This window comes from Bufo bufo, chromosome 3, assembly GCF_905171765.1.
Source record: "Bufo bufo chromosome 3, aBufBuf1.1, whole genome shotgun sequence".
Classification (NCBI taxonomy): domain Eukaryota; kingdom Metazoa; phylum Chordata; class Amphibia; order Anura; family Bufonidae; genus Bufo; species Bufo bufo.
In genome coordinates, this window is record NC_053391.1 from 318,116,011 (window position 1) to 318,130,159 (window position 14,149).

The window sequence follows — 14,149 nt, forward strand, 5'->3', positions numbered from 1 at the left end:
TTTTTCATTAAAGAAGTACACCGGAATTTTTTCATTTTATTCAGTCCCCCGTTTGTAACATCAGTAAGAGAGAGTGTAGTACACTGAAAGACCTTACTGGCCTCTTTATTCTGCATGAAGTAGCACGGTTACCGGTGCTTCTTGATCATGTAACCTGCAGTGATTAGCTGCAGTGGGGTCAAACCAGAAGTTTACATGGAGGGACCCAAGACAAGCACCGTAGGCCGGGGAGTGAACGAGCCAGGACCCAGCGCTGGGGATTAGGTAAATATGATCACCAATGCGGGTCCCGCCAGTCTTAGAGGTCTGGAAATCAGTACAGCAGTACAGTAATGTATCCTTCTCATTGACCAGTATGGCTCCCACTGCTTTCTGTTCACCAGCATGGCTTTCCTTTCCTCAGTTCCTTCCATAGCTTTCCCTTTCCTCAGTTAGCGCCAGGTCATGCTGCAGGTTATCTCACAGGCTGAGCTCAGGTCATATACGGCATGAGGTCAGCTGCACACACAGCTTGGTAACTCCCTTCCTCCGGCTCCCTCCTGTCTTCCAATAAGTGGAACCTTGCTCCCCTGCACCGAATTTAATCAGGGTACCCTTACCAGACATTCAGGTAAATGTGGGGTGGGTACACTTACACAACATCAGAGGGGTCATATGCCTTCTTTAATTTCATACACTGGAACCACAAGGTAACCCTGAAATGTCCACAGGTATTACCATTTCAATACACTGGGTGAAAGTCAATTCAATTTCTGCTATGCAAGGAGCATGTCACAGATTTTGGTTTCTACAGCATACCCTATATGGATGTACGTCCTTAGTGGAGAAAAAAAAAAAGAATGAAACCCAGAACCCAAAAGACTCACTAGTTTAATAAAAGCTCTTCTGCCAGTGATCTAAGGCTTCATAATCTGAGCCTCCCACCTTAAAAATGTTCTCCGGAAATTAAGAAAATAAAATTATTGAAAATACTTAAATGTTAGTTTCTTATAAATATATTCCCAAATACATTTCATTAGCTATAAATTCCTATAATGGCCTATTTTGTCTAGGGAGCAATCATCAGAGAAAATAAAATGCCCGCCATCCTATTGGGACACATAAAACCCGTCCTAATCACACAGCAGTTACTTCACAGCACTGAGCTAAAGAGCTGCCTCATCCTCCTTTCTGCTCTACTTGTCAGAGATTATTATCCTGATAAGATCTTCAGCTGAATCTCTGTAGGAATGGAGTTCATGAGCAGACATGAAGTACTAAGAGGACAGACAGGACAGACTGTAGTAATGGAAACTGCATACAAGTGCTGCTGCTCATCAGCCACATCCCCACCCTCCTCTCTGTGCTTCATGTCTCCTAATGAACTCCATTCCCACAGAGATTCAGCTGAATATCATATTAAACTGTATTCATGATCATAATCTCTGACAAGAAGAACGGAGAGGAGGATGAGGCAGCTCTTTACCTCAGGGTTGTCAAGTAACTTATCCTGATGTGTGATTAGTACAGGTTTTGTGTGTACTAATACAACAGTGGCCATTTTATTTTCCCTTTTGATTGAGGTATTTAAGAATTTCTTTATAATAAAATACCGTATTTTTTTGCCCTATAAGAAGCACTTTTTCCCCCCAAAGTAGGGGGAAAATGTCAGTGTGTCTTATGGGGCAAATACTAATGAGCTCATTAGTGTAGGAGGACCAGAAAGTGGTGAATGCAGCGATCCCCAGGCTCTGTACTCACTGCTTCCTGGGCCTCGGCCGCTCGCTGAGCTGTGACTGCGCACAGAATGAGGACATCGGTGCTCTGTGACCTCACGCTGTGCACGTCGGGTCACAGCACAGCGCATGGCAGGAAGAAGAAGAGAGCTCGATCCTAGAAGCGGCAGCGTCTGGGGCAGGAGAGGTAAGTTGATTTTTTTTTTTTATTAGCTCTGAACATGGGGGCCTGATCTGAGGTCTGGGGGCTCATTCACATTGGAGGTCTGATCTGAGGTCTGAATGGGGGGGGGGGTCTTTTTCATATTGGGGATCTTATCTGAGGTCTGGGGGTCATTCAAATTGGGAGTCTGATCTGAGGTTTGAATGGTGGGGGTCTTTTTTCATATTGGGGCTCTGATCTGAGGTCTGATTGGGGGTCATTCAGATTGGGGTCTGAGCTGAGGTCTGTTTGGGCTCTGATCTGACGTCTTACTAACATTGGGGGTCTGATTGGAGGTCTTATTAACACTGGGGTCTGAGCTGAAGTCTAAATAACATTGGGATCTGGGCTGAGGTCTGATTAAGGGTCTTATTAACATTGGAGTGTGATTGAGGCTCTGAGCTGAGGTCTGATTAACATTGGGGGGTCTAAATAGCGGTCTGATCTGAGGTCTAATGAAAAATATTTTTTTCTCCTCCTCTGTCTTATGGGCAGGTGGGTCTTACAGAGCGAAAAATACAGTAATTTCAGTAATTTTATTTTATTAATTCCCAGAGAACCCCTTTAACGACTTTTCCTCTGCTGCAGCAGTTCTCTGGAATGCGATTCCCCGGACATATGCCTGGCATGCAAAGTTATGGACACTGTAGATTTTTTATGTTATTTCCAGTCCTCCTGGTCATACACTGTGGCTCAGTGGTGTGCATTTTATAGGGCACAGTATAGTATTTAACAACGACAACTGCTCTCAGAGCAGACCCAGCACTTCAGATCTGACAAACCTTATTCCTACCCTACCAATGCAGCAGAGGTTGAGGCACTCCCAGTAGGCTGAGAAGTTTCCCTAAGACAAGGTAAGGCCTCTGTTAAACCACAAGTGGGAAACCCACTGTAATCCATCCTTAGGGAATGTTTCTCCCTAAAGAATGTATCTCCTATACGTAATGTAAAAGGGGTCTTCCCTAAACAGTGTAAACAAAGAGGACAAAGTATGGACTTCCCAACTAGAAGCAAAGAGAAATCTCACCTGTCAGGCTGTCAGATGCACTTCTCCCTCAGCACAGTGCAGCACCTGGAAAATGTAAGACTCTTAGTACGGATGCAACTTTTCTATCATGCTTATCAATATTCTATATAAAGAAGGAATGCCCAACCTGTGGCCCTCCAGCTGTTGCAAAACTACAATTCCTAGCATGCCTGCACGGCCTACAGCTATTAGGGCATGCTGGGAGTTGTACTTTTGCAACAGCTGGAGGGCCGCAGGTTGAGCATCCCTGATATAAAGGGTTTTCACCTTGAGTTTTGCCAAGGGTAAAACCACAGTGGAAATCACCAGCACAGTACAGTGTGTACCCTAAAGACTGCTGCAATGCTCGCTAAAGTTATTACAGTACATATGTCAGCAGATCAAAGGTCCCCTTTACAAGGTTGGATATCTAAACTTCAGTTTTACATGAAGCAGGACACACGTGGTTTGCAATAAGAGTGCGCTCACATCGGCACTACGAAATCTGGCAGGGTGTTCCGGCAGAGATCCCATTAGAGTCAATGGAAATTTGGCAGTGAATGGCAGTATACGCCAATGCCAGATACGGTGAACAGATCTGAACGTACCCTTAATAAAGCAAAACATTATTCATTAGTCAGATAAATACTAATGATTTCTCTCCTTTCTTACACCAGTTCTTTTTAAAACTGCAGTTCTCTTATCCTTTACGTATAGCACTAATATATAATGCAGCACTAATTATGGAAAAGCCGTGCTGCCAAAACCTTAAACTGACCCATGAGCTTTTCCCTTCTAAAAATTGCAAGCAACACCACATATTTTTCCTATTAAACTGAATATGGAAACCACAGAAAATATGATGAGTAGTGCACACTGTGGTTTATATTATAAAAACACACAGCGCACGTCCATTTCTAAATCCCCATTCACTGACATATAACACCACCCCAGATACACGCCCCGCAGATGCCCAGCCTGAGCGTGGCCTTCACCCAGCGTGCTCAGTGGTTCAGTTTTGCATGGCTATTGTTGGCAGCCTGCTGAGGAGTAACATGCTGTACTCGTCTCAGCCAGTAACACGGATCCATCTCCTGTCACCCCATATATCCTGCCTGCCGTAGATCATACTCTTCTTCGTCCCGCACACTCACAGAGCAGCTCATAATGAGATGGCCCTTGGCTGTCAACCTACTGATCAGAGGCTCATCCAGCTTCCCTGGAAGATGCTTGGAGCTGCTGCTAATCTCAGACAACTGACTCAGGAGATTTCCATTTTTGGAAGGAAAAAAAAAAGTTGGAGAAGCAGAAAAGTATTACAGAAAATGGTGAATATTGGAAATAAGCACAAATAAAAGCAAAGTCGTCATCAATAGTGGAAGCAGTGACTTTTCCTGTTTAGAAAAGGAGCAGAGACACAAAACATTCAAGCCTCGTTCACATCTCCGTTAGGAGATCCGGCACGCTGCTCTGTGCCGAAACTGCCTGCCGTATCCTTTACTTCACCGCCGGATTCCCATTGATTGATCCAGCCGCTTTCCTGCATAAATGCCAGGTTTCGAGCAGACAAAAACTGTCGCATGCAATGATTTTTTTGTCCGGCCGACAGCCGGATCAGGCAACTGGATTTCCATAACGGAGATGTGAGCGAAGCCTCAGTGTTATATTTGGGAGATTCTTTAACAAATTTAAAGGGGTTGTCCAGGTTTTTCATACTGAGCCTCTGGATACACCATCGATATATCTGAATGGCGGAGTTGTGACAACCCACATCCCTGCCGATCAGCTGATTCATAGTAAGGCCTCATGCACACGGCCGTCGGGCGGCCGTTCCGTACATTGGGGACTGCAATTGCTGTCCCCAATGCATGGGAAACATCCGTGCAGTGGGCCGGACCCATTCAATGGGTCCGTGGTATGACGTCATATTTTTTTGCGGTGCGGAACCACGAAAAGAAACACTACGGAAGCACTCCGTAGTGCTTCCGGTGTTCCGTGAGTCCATTCCGCATCTCCGGAATTGCGGACCCAATCAAGTGAATGGGTCCGCATCCGTGATGTGGGGTGCACACGGCCGGCGGCCGTGGATTGCTGATCCGCCGTTTGTGGGCCGCAATACGGCCACGGCGGCCCAACGGCCGTGTGCATGAGGCCTAACTCCAGAACTATACAGACCCGTGTAGTGCAAGGAAACTGTAACTGCAGCACTGCTCCTATTCACTTATATGTGAGCAACGCTGCTGTCACCCGCTCCGTTCACTACACAATAGATGTAGCAGTCTAGTTCTGGCGCCGCAGTTAGGCCCCTTTCACACGAGCGAGTTTTCCGCACGGGTGCAATGCGTGACGTGAACGCATTGTACCTGCACTGAATCCTGACCTATTCATTTCAATGGGGCTGTGTACATGAGCGTTGTTTTTCACGCATCACTTTTGCGTTGTGTGAAAATCGTAGCATGTTCTATATTCTGCGTTTTTCACGCAACGCAGGCCCCATAGAGATGAATGGGGCTGCGTGAAAAACGCAGTGCATCCGTATGCACTGCGTTGCGTTTTAAACGCAAGTAACTTAGCAACAGTGAAGAGATTTAAGACAGGAAGTTCAGCTCTCAGCGTCTGGCTGCAGGCACTGCATGGGAAAGAGTCTTGTTCTTGTTATCTTGCCCTTGCGGAGCGAATTAAAACATGCAAAAGGCCAAAAAGTCCATTGATGTTGAAAGGATGATCTTCCTGGTCGAGGAGAGGCCATGTCTTTGGGACAGCAGGTCGGGGGAGTACCACGACCGGTACAAGAAGGATGCGGCATGGCTCGAAATCGCCCAGGACCTCTTCAGTACCATCTGGGAGAATAGTCAAGGCCAGAGTCGGCAGAGGTTGGGTAAGTATAGTGGACAATCTATACATGTTTGATCCTAGCTGTCCTCCCTAGCATAGCACATGTCAAACGCTGTCCTCTCTAGCATAGCACATAGCATAAGATGTCCTCCCTAGTATAGCACATGTCAAACGCTGTCCTCCCTAGCATAGCACATGACATAAGATGTAATCCATAGCATAGAACATGTCATACGTTGTCCTCTCTAGTATAGCACATGGTATAAGATGTCCTCCCTAGCATAGCACATGTCAAACGCTGTCCTCCCTAGCATAGCACATGTCAAACGCTGTCCTCCCTAGCATAGCACATGTCAAACGCTGTCCTCCCTAGCATAGCACATGTCAAACGCTGTCCTCCCTAGCATAGTACATGTCAAACGCTGTCCTCCCTAGCATAGCACATGTCATACACTGTCCTCCCTAGCATAGCACATGTCAAACGCTGTCCTCCCTAGCATAGAGCATGGCATAAGATGTCCTCCCTAGCATAGCAGATTTCAAACTCTGTCCTCCCTAGCATAGCACATGGCATAAGATGTCCTCCCTAGCATAGCACATGTCAAACGCTGTCCTCCCTAGCATAGCACATGTCATACGTTGTCCTCCCTAGCATAGCACATGGCATAAGATGTCCTCCCTAGCATAGCACATGTCATAAGTTGTCCTCCCTAGCATAGCACATGTCAAACGCTGTCCTCCCTAGCATAGCACATGTCAAACGCTGTGCTCCCTAGCATAGAACATGTCATACACTGTCCTCCCTAGCATAGCACATGTCATACACTGTCCTCCCTAGCATAGCACATGTCAAACGCTGTCCTCCCTAGCATAGAGTATGGCATAAGATGTCCTCCCTAGTATAGCACATGTCATACACTGTCTTCCCTAGCATAGCACATGTCAAACGCTGTCTTCCCTAGCATAGCACATGTCAAACGCTGTTCTCCCTAGCATAGAGTATGGCATAAGATGTCCTCCCTAGTATAGCACATGTCATACACTGTCCTCCCTAGCATAGCACATGTCAAACGCTGTCCTCCCTAGCATAGCACATGTCAAACGCTGTCCTCCCTAGCATAGCACATGTCAAACGCTGTCCTCCCCAGCATAGCACATGTCAAAAGCTGTTCTCCCTAGCATAGAGTATGGCATAAGATGTCCTCCCTAGCATAGCACATGGTATAAGATGTCCTCCCTAGCATAGCACATGTCATACGTTGTCCTCCCTAGCATAGCACATGTCAAACGCTGTTCTCCCTAGCATAGAGTATGGCATAAGATGTCCTCCATAGTATAGCACATGTCAAACGATGTCCTCCCTAGCATAGCACATGTCAAACGCTGTTCTCCCTAGCATAGAGTATGGCATAAGATGTCCTCCCTAGCATAGCACATGGTATAAGATGTCCTCCCTAGCATAGCACATGTCATACGTTGTCCTCCCTAGCATAGCACATGTCAAACGCTGTTCTTCCTAGCATAGAGTATGGCATAAGATGTCCTCCATAGTATAGCACATGTCAAACGATGTCCTCCCTAGCATAGCACATGTCAAACGCTGTCCTCCCTAGCATAGCACATGGCATAAGATGTCCTCTGTTATTAAGATTGTATTGTTTGGTTAAAGGCCCAATCTCTTCAAGGAACAACTGATGTTCCTGAGCCCATTAATGGAGTTTCGTCCGTAAGTTCATTATAAACAATGACGACTACATGTATTTCAATACACACTGTATGTTTACTATGTGGATAATGTCATTTGTACCAATGTGTAACTTAGAAATGTCATAGTTGACGATAGCAACCAATCTGATTCCTCCTTGTATTTGCCTAAGTAGGTGAAAAATATTACAAGTGGAATAGGATTATTTGCAAAGGCCAGCTATGCCACTTCTAATTTCCATAATGTAGCTACATGACCACATATGTAATATGTTGGTTAGTTCCACAGGACCTGTCACTACTCCTGACGTGGCTTTTTAAATAGCTTTATGTATTCCCCATGCAATAACAATTCAGGAGCATCTATTCTTATGACTCTTATGTAGTGGCGTTCCTTTATTATTCCTGCTTGAAGTTATCATTGAATTTCTATTAGACTTCTATAAGGGTACATAGGGGTGGTAACAAGTTTGGGGGGTGTACCTGCACAGACTCATTCTATCCAATTAGTGCAGCCATGTTTAGGTGTGCAGGTACATCCCCCCCAACTTGTTAACTACCCCTCGGTACCCTTTAAAACTGAAGGCTAATAGCAATTCATTCAGAACGTCTATTTTACTAATAATAAAGGAATGGCACAACATTGAGCCATAATAACAGATGTTCCTGAAATGTTAGTACATGGGGAATACATGAAGTAAATAAAGAATACATGTCAGGAGTGGTGATCAGTCATATTTAAACTAGTATTATGTTAAAAATTTATTTTGCTGATGATAGTAATATAATAAAATATTTTTGAGTACATATTGGTGTGTTCATATATTAATTTACATGTTTATGTTTGTTTTCATTTTGTAGAATGGAGGACAACCTTGAGGAGAAAGCTGAAGAGAGTACGCGCGATGAGGAGCCTCCTGCCTCAGAAGCTCCTTAAGACAGTGCTGAAGGGCCCAGCACCTCGACCGCCTCTCAGCCCCCAGCCTCCACTGTGCCCCCCCCCCACTTTGCCATTACCAGCACGCCGCCGCAGACCAATGCCTACTGCTGATGCTGCGATAAATACCCAAGTATTGGATTATTTGTCTCGAGCCCGGCAGGAGGATCATTGTGATCTTTATGCGCGGAGTCTGGCTCATTATTTAAAGAATCTGCCTCCAGAGCGAATACTGAGAACCAAATCAGCTCTCGGGATCATTCTGGAGGCAGCCATTCCGCCTAATGAGCCTTCCGAAAGTTTCCAAGGTCTGGAAAATTGGTGCAGCCATGGGCACATTTCTAGCCCCCGGCAAGTGCCAATTCCCCAGATGACACAGGGGCCCCCACAGTTGCCTCCCACAAGGGAATTTTATGGGCAACATAGTCGCCCATATGCCCAACCTTACTATGGCGACCAGTCATCTGTGCAGCCTGGCCCCTCCTCATCCTAACCTGCCCCATCTCACCACTCTGGCCCCCCTTCACTACCCTCCTACCCTGGGCCCCAGTTTCAGGCTCCAACTGGGTCACCTAGGCGTTTTTTTAATTTGTGATTTTTCTTTTCACATTATTGTTTATACACTGAACAAAAATATAAACGCAACACTTTCGGTTTTGCTCCCATTTTGCATGAACTGAACTCAAAGATCTGAAACATTTTCTACATACACAAAAGACCCATTACTCTCAAATACTGTTCACAAATCTGTCTAAATCTGTGTTAGTGAGCACTTCTCCTTTGCCGAGATAATTTATCCCACCTCACAGGTGTGGCATATCAAGGTGCTGATTAGACAGCATGAATATTGCACAGGTGTGCCTTAGACTTCCCACAATAAAAAGCCACTCTGAAATGTGCAGTTTGATCACACAGCACAATGCCACAGATGTCGCAATGTTTGAGGGAGCGTGCAATTGGCATGCTGACTGCAGGAATGTCTACCAGAGCTCTTGCCCGTGCAATGAATGTTCATTTCTCTACCATAAGCCATCAAAGGCGTTTCAGAGAATTTGGCAGTACATCCAAACGGCCTCACAACCACAGACCACGTGTAACCACACCAGCCCAGGACCTCCACATCCAGCATGTTCACCTCCATGATAGTCTGAGATCAGCCACCCGGACAGCTGCAGCAACAATCGGTTTGCATAACCAAATAATTTCTGCACAAACTGTCAGAAACCGTTTCAGGGAAGCTCATCTGCATGCTCGTCATCCTCATCGGGGTCTGGACCTGACTGCAGTACGTCGTCGTAACCTACTTGAGTGGGCAAATGCTCACATTTGATGGTGTCTGGCCCGTTGTGGATCGAGTGGCCCATGGTAGCGGTGGGGTTATGGTATGGGCAGGCGTATGTTATGGACAACGAACACAGATGCATTTTATTGATGGCATTTTGAATGCACAGAGATACCGTGACTAGATCCTGTGGCCCATTGTTGTGCCATTCATCCACGACCATCACCTCATGTTGCAGCATGATAAGGAACAGCCCCATATTGCAAGGATCTGTACACAATTCCTGGAAGCTGAAATCATCCCAGTTCTTGCATGGCTAGCATACTCACCGGACCTGTCACCTATTGAGCAGGTTTGGGATGCTCTGGATCGGCATATACAACAGCATGTTCCATTCCTGTCAATATTCTGCAACTTCGCACAGCTATTGAAGAGGAGTGGACCAACATTCCACAGGCCACAATCAACAACCTGATCAACTCTATGCGACGGAGATGTGTTGCACCCCAGTAAGGCAAAATTGTGCACATTTCAGAGTGGCCTTTTATTGTGGGCAGTCTAAGGCACACCTGTGCAATATTCATGCTGTGTAATCAGCACCTTGATATGCCACACCTGTGAGGTGGGATGAATTATCTCGGCAAAGGAGAAGTGCTCACTAACACAGATTTAGACAGATTTGTGAACAGTATTTGTGTAGAAAATGTCGAAAATGTTTCAGATCTTTGAGTTCAGCTCATGCAAAATGGGAGCAAAACCGAAAGTGTTGCGTTTATATTTTTGTTCAGTGTATTATTTTTGAAAAAATAAAATAAACAGAGTTTGGTTTTCACGCATTTCCTTGTTTCCTGTCTTTATTATATACATTGAATTCATATATTTATGTACCATAGCACAAAGACATAGAAAACATTAATAATTTTAAATGTGTATTATACATTTATATAACCTACATACACGGAACTAGATAAACATGATTTTGAAATCATTTGGACACATAAATATTAAAATTTAGTTATAAACAATATCAACAAATTTACACACGTAATTTGACATTTTGGTATTTATAATACACATCTCCCTAAAAAAAAATTACCAACTAGTTAATGTCCATTATGAACACAGTAGTATAGACAATACATATGGAGTTTACTGACATGACACATGTAATGATAGTTATTAGTAATGAGGCCAAATACAACTTCATTAATTATTTTATGGTGATACAGGCATACATTAAACAGTGCGTACATTTTATCTTTATAGCAATGAGGTATTACTACATATTTCACATACCTATTTTAATACACATATAATGGTACAGTTTTTTCACGCGCATTAAAAACACATGCAATCCGCATGTCACCCGCACGGAAAAAATGCAATCATGCAACGCAATTGCATATAAAAATGACAGCAAGAAAAATCGTGCAATTTTCCCTGAACGCACCCAGACCTAATCCGTCATGCTTGTGGGTCCATTCACACCCGCAACACATCCAGACCTAATCCGTCATGCTTAGGGTCCATTCACACGTCAGTAGAATGGGTCCGGATCCGTTCCGCAAAGTTGCGGAACGAATCCGGACCCTTTCATTCTTTATGGGGCCGGAAGAGATGCTGCCCGCATCCGCCTTTCCAGAGCGCGGCCCCGATCTTCCGGTCCGCGGCTCCCGAAAAAAATAGAACATGTTCTATTCTTGTCCGCAATAGGCAGTTCAATGGGGGTGCCGGGTGTATTGCGGATCCGCAATACACTACAGACGTGTGAATGGACCCCTTACTCTGAAACAGCCGATCAGGGTGCAGGGTGTCAGACTCCCACTGATATTATATTAAGGCCACCAATATTAAAATCCTGGAATATCCCTATAAGGGCTGGTTCACACGAACGTGTGAAGCCCGTGCTGTGGACCGCAAATTGCGGTCGGCAATGCACGGGCACCTTCCGTGAGGCAGGCGCAAGGGGATCGCAGACCCATTCACTTGAATGGGTCCGCGATCCCTCCGTTCTGCAAAAAGAGAGAGCATGTTCTATCTTTTTGAGGTGCGGACGCACGGAACGGAACCCCAGAAAGCACTCCGTACTGCTTCCGTAGTGTTCCGATCTGTGCTTCCGTTCCGCATCTCCGGATTTGCGGACCCATTGAAATGAATGGGTCCGCATCCGTGATGCGGAATGACAAATGCGGTCCACAATACGGGAACGGGACACCAACAGTCGTGTGAACGAGCTCTAAGGTCTCTTGCACACAAAAGTTTTTTTCCCCATTTGCGTTCCGTATACAGACCATATATGGAACCATTCATTTCAATGGATCTGCAAAAAAAACTGAAGGTACTCCGTATGCCTTCCATTTCCGTATTTCTGTTTTTACGTTCCGTTCAAAGATAGCATAACGGACAAGGATAGTACTGTTTTATCAGGGGCCAGCTGTTCCGGACCGCAAAATACTGAAAAAGAGGCCTAAAGGGAATCTGTCACCAGTGACCTCCCCATCCAGCTGGCATAGACACATAGCTGCAGCTCATCCAATTAAAACGCTGTTTTTCTTCTGTTGAACTGAGGCTATTGTATGTTTAAGAGCACACGCTATTTAGGTATTATTTGTACATGTCAAAACTAAGAAAATTGTTAAAGGGTTAATATTGAATAACATTGGGCATCAACAGATTAGCTCCAGCACCTGTTCAAAGCACCACAAAAATGCACAATTTTCCCACCATGGATAGAAGCAGGTAAGAGCCTCCATTAGGCCCCTTTCACACGGGCGAGATTTCCACGCGGGTGCAATGCGTGAGGTGAACGCATTGCACCCGCACTGAATCCGGACCCATTCATTTCTATGGGGCTGTGCACACGAGTGGTGATTTTCACGCATCACCTGTGCGTTGCGTGAAAATCGCAGCATGCTCCTCTTTGTGCGTTTTTCACGTAACGCAAGCCCCATAGAAATGAATGGGGTTGCGTGAAAATCGCAAGCATCCACAAGCAGGTGCGGATGCAGTGCGATTTTCACGCAAGGTTACTAGGTGACGATCGGGATGGGGACCCGATCATTATTATTTTCCCTTATAACATGGTTATAAGGGAAAATAATAGCATTCTGAATACAGAATGCATAGTATAATAGAGCTGGAGGGGTTAAAAAAATAATAATAATTTAACTCACCTTAATCCACTTGTTCGCGCAGCTGGCATCTCTTCTGTCTTCTTTTGTGAAGAATAGGACCTTTGATGACGTCACTACGTTCATCACATGGTCCGTCACCATGCGTTCCTGCTCGCGCGCGTTTGCCGCAATGCACCGGGACGCATCCGGACCTAATCCGGACATGCTCGTCTGCAAGGGGCCTTACTGTTTGAAGGTGAGACTATGTGCATGCGGCTGCATAAAATAAGCATACAAAAGGTGGGGATCAGCTCACATAGCTGTCCTTAGGACAAACAGGGATGGCTCCCAGGTACAAAGTCAGTTGCAAAAGTGGAAGGCATCTAGCACTTGGGAATAAAACCCAAAAACTTTATTTAGGACACATAAAAAAATGTTTTTAACCCAATTCGCCTACATGTTTCGTGAGACCAAACCGTTCTTACTCAAGGCATCGCTCAGTCATACCATGATTAAGGTTGCACACTCGAAACAAGTGGGCGACTTGGATTTTAAATTTTTTGTGTGTCCTAAATACAGTTTTTGGACTTGATTCCCAAGTGTTGGATTCTTTCCACTTTTCAACTCACATACCGTTAGTAACACAGCTTGTGCACAGTATAAAAAGAAACAGAAAAAACTTGCACGACATGCCTGTGGTCAACAAGCCCTGATTGATCAATGAGGCCAGCAAGACTGGGAGAGATGATTCAAGGATTCCCTAGGGAGTGCCATCTGGGTGACTATTTGAGCGGGCAAGCGTTGCAGTGTCTCACCCACAGATAGGAAGAGCCTGGACAGGTCACCTGTGCCTGGGTGGGGGAAAAGGTCCAACAGGAGAGCTGACTCCTGGGCAAGGAGGAGAGACAATTCTTGCAGATAGGCTCAGAGAGACCGCATGGTATGTAAAATACATGGCAAACCCTGGGAGCGCTAGTTTCCTGTGGAGACATGGAGGCCAGCAGGATGACGGGAACCTTGAGACAAAAAGGGGGAAAACCCAAAAGGATAGCCTTCTGGGCCCAAGGTTTCGAGTCTCACTAAATAAATGTTGCCACTGCTGCTTCTGAACACAGGTGTAAAGAGATGATGGGAGATGTTCTAGAGGTCCGGAAGAAAGCTGCTACCAGAGCATGTAATAACCAGCAATGGAGTGAGAGATGAATAAAAACTCTTGCTCCAAAGAAAAAAACCTGCCCTTTCCAAGGACTAAAATAGAGATATGGACCTCTCGACAGCCAATAGCAGGAGAGAACACATCAGAGAAAGCGTAGAAAGCCAGGAAAGAGGTAGAGTTAGTTGCAGCCTAGTTGCAG

At 45.3% G+C, this 14,149-nt stretch overlaps 1 protein-coding gene across 3 annotated transcripts in view; it reads right to left on the reverse strand.

The window, feature by feature from the left end:
- Nucleotides 1-14,149, reverse strand: part of HIVEP3 (HIVEP zinc finger 3) — a 156,307-nt gene that overhangs the window by 123,989 nt on the left and 18,169 nt on the right. For 2 of the 3 annotated variants that reach the window (XM_040424314.1, XM_040424311.1), the window contains exon 2: nucleotides 2,945-2,989. The exons of the other annotated variant lie outside the window; for it this stretch is intronic. The gene's annotated coding sequence lies outside the window, so the exon portion shown is untranslated. The remainder of the gene's footprint in view (nucleotides 1-2,944; nucleotides 2,990-14,149) is intronic. 3 annotated transcript variants of the gene reach the window in all.